We start from the raw sequence: 12,492 nt of genomic DNA on the forward strand, positions 1-12,492 counted from the left end.
TCAACTTCCAATTCCTTGCTACCACGTAAAGAGCAGCTATAAATATTTTTGTACATGTGGGTCCCTTTCCCCCTTCCATGATTCTTTGGGCAAAAGACCTAAAAGTGGGATTGCTGGGTCAAAGGTATGCACAGCTTTATTGTCCCTTTGGGCATAATTCCAAATTGCCTCTCCAGAATGGTTGGATCAGCTCACAGCTCCACCACAATGCATTAGTGTTTCCAATTTTCCCCACAGCCTCTCCAACATTATTTATCTTCCTTTTTTGTCATTTTAGCCAATCTGATAGTGTCAGGTGGTACCTCAGAGTTGTTTTAATTTGCATCTCTCTAATCATTAGAGATTTAGAGCATTTTTTCATATGGGAATAGATAGCTTTGGTTTCTTCATCAGAAAACTGCCTGTTCATATCCTTTGACCATTTCTCAATTGGGGAATGACTTGGATTCTTATAAATTTGATTAATTCCCTATATATTTTAGAGATGAGGCCCTTTATCAGAAGCACTGGCCTCAAAAATTGTTTCCCAGCTTTCTGCCTCCCTTCCAATTTTGGATGTCATTGCTTCTGTTTGTACAAAATTTTTTTAATTTTAATATAATCAAAATCATCCATTTTGCATTTATAATATACTCTATTTCTTGTTTGGTCAAAAACTGTCACAATAGGCTTTTAATAAATACGTACTGACTTGATTTTATTTGGAGAGATTTACTGCACAGATAGGTAGGATTGGATGGGAATGCTGAACTTCTGTGATTCAGGAGAGTTGGGTTTGAGTCCCAGCTCTTACATTCATTGACTATGTGACCTTGGGTCAGTCACTTAGGCTCAGATGTCTACAATTGGGGGATCTAGAAGCCACCTAGTCTAATGAGGAAACCAAGGCCCAGGCTGTGACTAATTGGGGACCCAGGTCCTCTGACTCCAGAGACAGCCCGCCTCTCCACTTTGCAATCTCTGGGCCTCTCTAGAGCCTGTTTTCTCATCTGTCAAATGGAGATTATAATCTTGGCAGTACTTTCTCCTGTATGTTGCAGATCCCAAAGGCTGTAGAGATATGAACTGTTACTACTGTTGCTCATTCCCCTCAGCTTTATACCTGATGGAATTCAGTTAGAAATTGTTTTGGCAAAAGTTTCTGATCTATTGTTCGGTTTTGAATAGTATGGAGGTGGGTAAAGTGACTGATTTTTGCAAATGATGAATGAAATGAATGAAAAGCATTTGTTAAGGCTTATGTGCCCAGCACTGTGCTAAGTGCAGGGAGTACAAATATAAAAAGTGAGGCAGAGCCCTCCTCTCAAGACTCACACTGTAACTGAGAGAGACAACACAGAAAATAAAGCAATTGAATAAAAGCATTAGGGGTGTAAGCTCATTTTCTGCAGAAAGCCCTTTTCATTCCAGTGCTTTCCCTCTGTGAATTGTTTCCTATTGATCCTATATATGGCTTCTTTTGTATCTATTTCTTTGTGTGTTGTCTCCTTAAGATCCTGTTAGATTGTAAGCTCCTGAGGGCAGGAATTGTCTTTTGCCTCTTTTTGTGTCCTGAGCACATAGTAGGTGCTTAATAAAGTGGATTGATTGATTGGTTGCTTCTGCCAGGTTCACTTAAAGCATCTTTGGGACTGCCCAGTAGCAGAGGGGACAGTAGGGATGCTATATTCTTCATCCAGTCTTCCCATGTTTTTTATTTCTTTGATAGGTCTTTACATTTTGTGGGCCTTTTATTTCATGTAGTTTGGAATTTGTTATTATTACTTTTGCTGGTATCGTTTGTTCCCTTATCGGTCCAAGGCTAGAAAGGAATGGATGTCCTGAAGATGAAAAAGCAAGTTGTGGAATATTTAGCACGGTGGACAGAGAGATGGCTTTGCAGTGTGAGAACCTCGGTTTCAAATCCCCGCCCCCCTCCACCCTGCCCCCACTAGCTGGGTGACTTTGGGAAGGTCACTCCCGAGACTCAGTTTCTTTCTTTGTAAAACGAGGTGGTCACTTCGCAGTTCTAGATCTATAATCATGTGATTTCCCTCTAGGCCCTAGCTTTTTTTTTGGGGGGGGGTAGGGCAATGAGGGTTAAGTTACTTGCCCAGGGTCACACAGCTAGTGTCAAGTGTCTGGGTTCGGATTTGAACTCAGGTCTTCCTGAATCCAAGGCCGGTGCTTTATCCACTGCGGCTTGAGGTCGACGTGGGGTCGTTAACTGAATGTGAGGGTCCCGAAAAATTTGGCAACAGTAAAAAGTTAAGTATACCTATCTTATGTACGTGTATACCTGGGGTCGCGTAAAAATTTCTCTGGGGGAAAAGGGGTCGCGAGTGGAAAAAGTTTAAGAAGCCCCACTCTAGACCTCTGCCCTCTGCCTCCCCCCAACAGCAAATCGGGCAGAGTCATCTGTCAGGTCCCACAGGCTCCTGGGAGGAGCTTGGGACCGGCAGAGCGGGCCAGTGATTGGTGAGCAGCCAGGGTGATGTCATGGGGGCGGGGCAGAGGTGGAGATGGGTTAGTTCCCTGCTCTCCAGGGCCCCCATCCCACCCCCAGGGGAAGCGCTACCGCGTCCCGTACCCCTGCAGCCCCCGGGGCTGCCCCGCCCAGTCCCCCTGCGCCCCAGGGCGCCGGGGCCCCACCGCGCGGCGAGCCTGAGCTTGGGAGCGGGCTGCCCTTCAGCTCCCCAGAGAGAAATCCAGGCCTTTGTTTGACTCCAGCTGCCCAGTTCCCTGCTGCCTGCCACATGTTTACTCAAGGGCTGAGTAATTGAAATTGTCTGGAGCACCTCGTGTTGCCCCTGACGACACAATCAGGAGAGAGGGTTCCGGCTGCGGGAGGCAGGGGAGGGCTCCGCTCCCCCGCTCCCACATCCTCCAGGGCCCTCCCCAGGTAGATCCCTGCCCCTCCCCTGGATACCTGGTAGGTTAAGCCGAGACTCTCTCTCCCCCGGGCAGCCTTCCTGGTGCCTGGTTTGGGGAAGGGGGGGGGGGGGGGGGGGGCAGCAGTAACTCAGAATCGAACAGGTGCTTTCCCAGAGATGATCTTCCCCTTCTCAGAAGAGGGTGGCCTTGGCTGTCCATTGGTGCCTGCCGGGGGTGGGGGGAGAGCGGGGTTTCTGGCTAAGAGTTTATTTAGAGCTTGTTTTTTCCTGGTCTCTGGGCTTCTAGGCTGGCTCCAGGCACCGACCGAGGGAGGAAACGTGCAGCAGGAGCTGGGAGTGAGTTCTTGCCTTTTCCATGGGATTTGCATAGGGAGCTGATGGGCAGTTGGCAATCCCGGGAGACGCCGGTGGCCACCTGTAGCTAGTTGTTGATCTGGGGCAGGGGACTGGGATTGAGAGAAGGGCTCGGCCAGCTTCTCGTTCGGCAGCGGCGGCGGAGGGAAGCAACAGGCAGCCACCGCCAGCCAACTGTGAGCCGCCTTCATCTCTGGGAGATGAGCGATGGGAGGGAGGAAACCCCATCCAAGCCGCCCAGTGGCCACAGACCCTGCAGATGACCGCTTCCTCCCCCAACCCCCAGCCCCCCAACCCCAGCATCATCACCGCCAGCCCACCGCTCTATCTGGCCAGCGCCCAGCCAGCTTGCCTGAGGATCTGTGGCCCCCAGGGGCAAGGGCACAGGCACGTTGTCTCAGCCGGAGAGATGGGGGGGGGGGCGGTGCTCCGTTTCTGGGATGGTAGGAGGTAGTTGGAGTTGGGTTAAGGGAACAGGTGGCAAGTGCAGCGGAAAGGGGGCTGGTTTGGGAGTCAGGGGGCCTTGATTTGAATCCCAGTCCAGCTGTGTGACTTTAGTCACGTCTCCTTAGCCTCCGGACCTCAGCTTCTTCATCTGTCTGTGTGTGGGGGACGTTGAACTAGATGGTCTCAAGCTTCTTTGTGGGCTCTAAGACTCTAGTTCAAAAGCGGCATCTGGGTCCGGAATTCCAGGAAGGCCAGTTGGAGAGCATCCAGAAGTAGGGAACTAAGATATTAAAGGCCTAGCCATCTTGTCCTATTAGAATGGACTGAAGGAAATGGGATGTTGTCTGCAGAAGAGAAGCCGGGGAGGGACCTGACTGCTGTCCTCAAGTATCTGTGATGTACTAGAAGGATTAGCCGAGTTCTGCTTGGCGCCCCCAGGGCAGAACTAGGAGCACTGGTCAGAAGTTGCACTAGAGCAAATTCAGGCTCAGCATGTCCCCAAGTAGAGTGCCTTCCCTCTGGAGCTAGTGGGGCTTCTCCCTCACTAGGGTCTTCAGTCTGAGGCCGGATGACCACTCGGGAGGTAGAGCTGAAAGGGACCTTAATGGTCTTCATATCCAACTTCCTTATTTAACAGGTGAAGAAACTGAGGCACAGAAAGGTTACGTGACTTTCCCTGGGTCACATTGTTAGGGTCTGGGGCAGAATATGAACATGGGGCATTCTGTCTCTAAATCCAGTAATGTATCCACTAGCGTCTTGTAAAGTTGTACATTGGAGAGGTGTTGGTTTGTCTGAATGGCCCTCTGAGATACTCCCAGCTCTGACACTCTGGGATCCTCTCCCTCTAAGGGAAAGAATGCCAGGAGGTGCCTTTAGTGCTATGGGCATCCCATGGACCTGTAGGGGGGCATTTGTTCTGGAGATCTGGGGCTAGAGGAGCAATGCATTTGGGAGTAGGGTAGGTGACTAGGGCAGGATGATACTACACTGGTCTAAGTCCCCTGCAAACTACCAATAACTTGGCTCCTGGGGACGTCCCCAGTCTATCCTTAGGAATCCTGAGTTATAATTGCCTGGGCAGATACAATTATGCTGAGGAAGTGCTTTGGGTGGAGCTGGTTTGGGAAAGGAAGTCCTCTTTGTGTCTGAAAGCACAGTGTCCTCCCCAGGAGAAGGAAATGGGGGAGATTAGATTCTTTCTCCTTGGGGTTTGGCCCCAGCATAAATTCTTCTCTGGTTTCATCTGATAAATGGACCTTGACCATTAATTCCGCAAGAACTGCCAGCTCTTACAATTAAACACTCCCCTCCCATCTTCCTCCTCTTCCTTCTCCTCCTTCCCACCATATCTTCAGTGTGCAATAGAGTGGTAGAAGAGGTTCTGGCTCCAGTTTTCTTGACCAAACAAGTTTAAAACTGCACTAAGACTTTGAGGACACCCCTGTTTTTTTCAAGTGCTGATGAATGCAAGGGATGATATTGGGTGCTGTGGAACCCCAAGGTCCTAGATTCAGAGCCAAGAAGGGGCCTTAGACATGATCTTGTCACATTCCTTCATTTTACAGAGGAGGAAACTGAGGCTTCAGGGAGGTCAGGTGACTTGCCAAGGCCACACAGGTAGTAAGTATCAGTGGTGGATTTTGAACTCAGAACCTTTGACTCTAAAGTAGGGGTATGTCATGGACCCTTTTGGCAATCTGTTGAAGCCTATGGGTCCCTTCTCAGAATAGTGTTTTTAAATACACAAAATATATAGGATTATAAAGGACACCAATTGTATTGGAACAAAGGTGTTGATTTTCTTCCCATCCACATTTATGGATCCCCTGAAATCCTAGGTTAAGAGCTACTGATCCAGAGTCCCTACTATTTCTGCTGTATTACATGGCTAGAATAAAAGGCCAAAATAAAAAATAATCCCTACCCTCAAAGAACTTATTTTCTGCTGGGGAAATATGACATGTCTACACATAAGGAAATACAAGTGTGTGTGTGAAAGAGAAATTTCATTAGTGTAGGAAACTTCAAGTATGAAAGGCCCTCTCCACTGATTCAGGATGGCCACCTATTTGTAAGCTTACTTACAGCCTCAGAGTTGCCTGGGGGCATTGATAAATTAAGTGGTCAGGCTAGGGTCCCAGGGAGGCTGGACCTGAACCCAAGTCCTTCTGACTTCCTGACTCTCTTTCCACTAGGGGGTCTCATCTGCTTCTCTCCTGATGTTTGCTAAATTGAATCTCATTGACTTCACCCCAGGTCACAGAGTGAATTACTGAATACTGTTAACAGTGGTTGGCAGTCATATGAAATTCATAGGTTAGCAAGGGCTTTCTATCTATTGTTGAATTTGTCATCATCAGGTGATTTCCTGTGCAAGTTTTTTGTGGCCCATATGTTGCTTAACAACTTGGCTTTCTGCGGGGGAAATTTCTACATGATACACTTTTTTTTCTTTTTCTTCTCTCCCCCTCCACCCCCAGGGCAGTGAGGGTTAAGTGACTTGTCCAGGGTCACACAGCTAGTAAGTGTCAAGTCTCTGAGTCTGGATTTGAACTCAGGTCCTCCTAACTCCAGGGCCGGTGCTTTATCCACTGTGCCACCTAGCTGCCCCAAGGTACACTTTTAAATCTGAAAAATTTTAAACTGCATTAATAACATTTCCCCCCTCACTTTCTTAAGTGTAGACCATCAAAACCCAATAAATCAAGCCATGATTTGTATATAGCACACCCCAGTTTCCAAGGCATAACACTGAAAATTTATCAATTGGCCCTAGTGGGCCAACTTGAACTTACTCTAGGGTGCCAGTGGCTGTATTAGAGTGATTTTCTCACCAGAATAAGTGATGATGGCCATTTATTGTTCTTGGGAAGGGGGTCGTGGAGGTGTATAGGACCATAGAGAACTATTTTTTAAAATGGTGTTTCTCTAGGATCCATTTTGAGTCTTGGTCTTCTCCATGGGCATAGGTTTATCAAAGAATGCTAGCATGGAGGACAGTCATCTAGTCCACCCTCTTCATTTTACAGAGTCTTAGAGTGGCTTGCCCAGATTTGCGTAGCTGATAAACAGGAGAGCTGGGATTTGAACTCAGTTCCACAGACCCCACATACTATGCTCCATTGAATCACCCTAAAGGAATGAGGAAAAGAAAGAAGGTGACAGGGAAGAGTGAGCGAAATGGTGGGTGTTTCAGTAGGGGGTGGTTTTGTTTAGAGATGAGTGCAGTGAATCATGATGGAAACACAGAGGGTCTGCATTCAAGTCTGACCTCAGACATAGCTTTTACCACCACTAGCAGTACTTATTAATCACCTGTAGCATATTGTGTACTATACTAGACATTTTTTCGAAGAAGTACTTTGTATTTCCCAAAGCAAGGATTCTTTACCAGTACCAAATAGTTTGATGATTGCTACTTTATAGGTTGTTTTTTTTTTTCCCCAGGGTAATGAGGGTTAAGTGACTTGCCCAGGGTCACACAGCTCGTAAGTGTCAAGTGTCTGAGGCTGGATTAGAATTCGGGTCCTCTGAATCCAGGGCTAGTGCTTTATCCACTGCGCCCCCTATAATATAGTTTTAAATCTGGTACAGCTAGGCTGCCTTCCTTTGCATTTTTTTCATTAATTCCCTTGATATTCTAAGGCTAGGATTCTTAACCAATCAACCAGCAGGCATTTATTAAGTGCTTACTTTGCACCAGGCTTTGTTCGAACTGCCAGGGTCCATGGGGGGATCTGTGGGTGAATTCCAGGGGGATCCAAGAACTTGGATGGGAAAAACGGCATCTTTATTTTCACTAACCTCGCATAGAAATTTAGCATTTCCTTCACTGAAAACATGATGCTGAGGAAGAAGCAGTCCATGGGCTTCACCACACACTGCCAGAAGGATCCAGGGCACAAAGAGAGGTGACAAGCTGTGGCCTTAGTGTCTCCCTCAGGGCTCCAAGCATTTTGGAGAGGATTCCTCCTATGCCATCTCTCTGGGTAAAGTTGGCAGGGAAAATCAGTGGGCAGTAGTTGACCCAAGTAGGAATTGGGAGACCCAGTGCCTTTGTGCCATCCTTTCTGTGGACATGGGTGAAAAGCACTTTGAGATTTGAGAGTTATGTTGGCCAAATCCCCTGTTCTGGTTGTCAAAGATGGCAAGATTTAACCCAAAGGAATGAATCCCAAAGGGTGGATTTTCAGGCTTTAGTGTGGAGAGAGATTTTTCTTTTAATGTGCTGGTGCCTTGTTGGTGTCCCTCAGATGAAACCAAGAAGACAATTAGCTACCGATTGGACCTATGCCCTACCACGAGGTCTTGGTGATCACTTAACTAAACAGTGATTCAGTTTCCAGCTCTGTCCCTCCCGGCACATCTGTTGCCTGTCACCTGACAACCCTCCAGTGTGACATTGTCATCTGTAGCCCAGCAGCATTTATGAGCACTCTCATGGAAAAGATCGAGGGGGAGGGGAAGGTTTGTTTGTTAGACAGAAGGCGCTGCTCATTTCATTTGGGATTTAGAAAAACTTCGGTCACCTGCCCATAACCTGGCAAGCGAAAATAAATGAATGTATTTATAGAACATTTAGTACCGTTGCTCCAAGCTCTTTGACCAACAGGAAACAGTTCTTCTGTCAGGGTCCTCAACCTGCAGCCTCACCTCTAGATAATGGAGAGCTGAGGCATGATCGTCCCTCATTTTACAGGTGGGGAAACTGAGGCCCAGAGAGGTTCTTTCACTGACTCATTCAATAAGCATTTATTAAGCACACCCAATATGTGTCAGGCACTGGGGTAGGCACTAGGGTTACTGAGACAAAAATGAATAGTCTTTGCTTTCAAGGAGGTTTCCCGCTAATAGGGGAGACACATGTATGTCTCTCTGTGTGTATATAGAAATATATCTTTGTGTGTGTGTGTGTGTGTGTGTGTGTGTGTGTGTATATACACAAATACACACACACACATATATTTTGTATGTATGTGAGGATACATATACAGTAGATACAAGGTAACCTGAGAGAGAAAGGATATATAATACACACACACACACACACACACACACACACACACACATATGCAGGATACACACAAAATAGATGCAAGGTAACCTGAGAAAGGAAGGTACCGGCTGGTTGGGGTTGGAAGGACCATGTAAAAGTCTTCTGCAGAAAGGTGATCATTGAGCTGAATTTGGAAGTAAAACAGGTATTTTAAGAGGTGAAGGTAAGGAGGAATAATGTTCCAGGTGTGGTGCAAAGCTCATGCAAAGGTACGGAGATGGGAGATGGAGCAGCACATATGAGGAAGAGTGAGGAGGCTGGTATGACCTGACCATAGCGTCCTTGGAGAAAGTAATGAGACTGGAGTGTCACGTAGCTCATCGACAGCAGAGCCTGGGTCTAGTGGTTACTGTGGGTCCAGAGAGACAGATCAACTTCCACTATTCAGTTTAAATGCTATTTTGTAGAACTATAGACTTGTGTTTAAGTCCTTTTATATATATATATATATATATATATATATTTTTTTTTTTAGTGAGGCAATTGGGGTTAAGTGACTTGCCCAGGGTCACACAGCTAGTAAGTGTCAAGTGTCTGAGGATGGATTTGAACTCAGGTACTCCTGAATTCAGGGCCGGTGCTTTATCCACTGCGCCACCTAGCTGCCCCTTTAAGTCCTTATTTTAAAAAGTCACGTCTCCCATTTGTAATTAAGCACTCTCTAAACATTGTCGTATAGCTGAAAATGTGGCAGTTATAGTTTGCCTTATCAAACGTTAAATGTAGAGAACACTAAAAACAACCCAGACCACTGTGCCTCTCTCAGCTTGAGAGTTGGTTTGGACCATAGGATGCAGAAATAAATGTCATCAATCTTAACCCCTCCCTCCATTTTATATAGTGCTTTTTTTTTTTTTTTTTTTTTTTTTGTGAGCCAATTGGGGTTAAGTGACTTGCCCAGGGTCACACAGCTAGTAAGTGTTAAGTGTTTGAGGCCAGATTTGAACTTGGGTCCTCCTGAATCCAGGGCCGGTGCTCTATCCGCTGTGCCACCTAGCTGCCCCTCCCTCCCTCCCTCCATTTTACAGAGAAGAAAGCTGTGACCCAGAGATAAGACCTCAATTCCCAGAGGTTCCACTGGGGGGTTAGGGCAGAGGCAGGATTCAAATTCAGGACACAAAACCACAGATCTAGAACCGGAAGGAACCTCAGAGGCCATCTAATTCAAGCTCTTTATTTTACATCTGAGGAAGCTGAGGCTTAGAGAGGTTAAGTCATTTGCTCAAGGTCACACAGGTATTAAGAAACAAGGTCAAGGTCCTCTGGTATTCTCACCACTCACCCATGAATAGCCATGAAGCTTTCACTTGAAGAATACCCAAGTCACTTTATGTTTTTTCTGACTAAATTTAAAGTCCAGGGTGAGTAGGGTGACCTGAATACTGCATAGCATCTTAATTTTCCCTGAGCCAAGATAAACTACCCTCTTCGGATGGTAAGTGGACTAAAGTGAGCCATCAATTCTATGAGTCCTTCTGCCATGAAGCAGTCTGGCATTGTCTTTGTAGCATATAAGTCCTTGGGGAAAAAAGATAACCAGAAAGTGCAAAGGAAAAGTGACACATTTTTCTTTTGGTATCCTCTGAGATCTGGATTCAACTCTGTTTTTGTGCCTCTCAATTGGGCTTCCCAATTGGTCTCATCTGAATGTCTCCTGGGGTCTTTTCCAGTTCCTTTATCTTTGGAGAGGGTTCTGCATGTTGACTTTTCTTTCTTTCTTTTTTTCTTTTCTTTTCTTTTGTGGGACAATGAGGGTTAAGTGACTTGCCCAGGGTCACACAGCTAGTAAGTGTCAAGTGTGTGAGCCCAGATTTGAACTCAGGTCCTCCTGAATCCAGGGCCAGTGCTTTATCCACTGTGCCACCTAACTGCACCTGCATGTTGACTTTTATAATCTACATGTAAAACCTTCATTTGTCTGTTATTTGCCCTCTTCCTCCTCATCTCCTTTGCCTGTGTGTAAATCACTTTATTTCCCCAAGTCTTCATTTTCCTACCTGTAAAATGGGCACTTCCTTACAGTGTTGTGAGAACCAAATGAGATAGTGAATTTCAAGTGCTTGGAATAAATATGATCTATTATTATTCTTGACTTTGTATGGGAACCATATTAAAGTGTCTCTTTAATTCCTGTCATACAGTTACCAATTTAATTTGTTCTTTGATATTTATTGTCCCATCTGTCAAACTCCTCCAGGAGAATGTAAGCCTCTTGGTAGCAGGCACTGTTTAATTTTTGTCATTGTAGCTTGAGGGCCTAATAAACTTCCTTCCCTATAGGAGATGCTTAAGAAATGCAGCAAATAAGATTTTTATGAGTTCCAACATTGTTCTCAATTAGGACAGTTAGAAGCGAATTTAAATACCTTGATTGACTAAGTTGTTGGTCAAATATGGTTGTGAACTTGGTGACCTATTTGAGGTCAGCTCTTTTTCAAGTCCTATTCCATTGAATGAGGGGAAGGGTGTCACTCTTGATCAATTCTAATGGCCATTCTTAATGATAAGGTTCTTAAGTTTTCTTATTTTATAGCATCTCTTAGTGGATTCAGCAAACCTGGTGACTGCTTTGGGGGAAGGGGGAGAGAAGAAGGAATGGAGGGAGGGGGAGAGAATAGGAGGGGAAGAGAGAAAGTATGTGTGGGAGACAAAGAGAGACAGTGAAAGGGAGACAGAGGGCACTTACTATGTTGAGGCACTCTGCTAAGCATTGGAGGCTACATGTATCAGCAAATGAGACAATCCTTGGCCTCAAGGGCCTTACATTGTAATGATGGAAGAGGACACAGAAAAGGGGGTGCCGATATAGTGTTGAGATGGTAGTGAAATGATGAGGAGGCAGAGGGAGTAGGAAAGGAGAAGAGGAAATGTGTATATGTTTTTTTTTTTTTTGGTGAGGTGGTTGGGGTTAAGTGACTTGCCCAAGGTCACACAGCTAGTAAGCGTTAAGTGTCTGAGGCCGGATTTGAACTCAGGTCCTCCTGACTCCAGGGCTGGTGCTCTATCCACTGCACCACCTAGCTGCCCCATGTGTATATTTTTTAATGTACTCACACTATGTCTAGGACTAGATTCTAAGCTCCTTGAGGGCAGGAACCACTTCTGATAGATACCTCTGCATCCCAGGTGCCTTACACATAATAGCCTCAAAGGTTATATTTGTGGAAGGTGATTGAAGAAGGGAAGAGGGAAAGGAGAGAGAGAATAAAACCTTGATCCATCTGTCATTCTTTACATGACAAAGTGTTATGTCTATGATCTCATCTCATCCTCACAACAGCCCTGTTTGGCTTGATAGCCAGAGCCACAGTGAGAAACAGAACTCAAAGCAAATGCCCTTGAAGGGAACAGGGGACCATCCTCTGTGGCTCAGGTCATTCACACTTGGAGAGGGAGTAATCTGTCCCCCAGAGTCCAGCCTCACATAGCAGAAGGCTGAGAGAGATGGGGAGATGAAGAAGCCATCGGCCAAAGGTGTTGACCCTGTACATTGTAGACTGAGCTCAGGGAGAGGCTAATTACTCTATTTAACACATATAATATACTAGCTAAGATTTCTCGAATGCTTTAACATTTGCAAAATACTATACACACATTATCTCATTTGGTGCAAAAATTCCTTTCAACTCCAGAAAGCTCCCATCATCCCAATTATTGTCCATGGAGCAAGCCCTATGTGGAGCTGGATAGCTTTGTTCATCTTTCCTGCTCCCCTCTATTACTGTCTTAAGTTGAATAGTAATAGCTACTTTAAAAAGC

General features: G+C 45.8%; 1 protein-coding gene across 1 annotated transcript in view; it reads left to right on the plus strand.

Moving 5' to 3' along the window:
- The first annotated feature begins 2,877 nt into the window (after positions 1-2,877).
- The window catches only part of RPH3AL (rabphilin 3A like (without C2 domains)), a 181,863-nt gene continuing 172,248 nt past the window's right edge, over positions 2,878-12,492 (plus strand). The window contains exons 1-2 of the mRNA XM_044004398.1: positions 2,878-2,911; positions 3,160-3,209. The gene's annotated coding sequence lies outside the window, so the exon portion shown is untranslated. The remainder of the gene's footprint in view (positions 2,912-3,159; positions 3,210-12,492) is intronic.

The sequence above is a fragment of the Dromiciops gliroides genome, chromosome 4, assembly GCF_019393635.1.
Source record: "Dromiciops gliroides isolate mDroGli1 chromosome 4, mDroGli1.pri, whole genome shotgun sequence".
Lineage (NCBI taxonomy): Eukaryota > Metazoa > Chordata > Mammalia > Microbiotheria > Microbiotheriidae > Dromiciops > Dromiciops gliroides.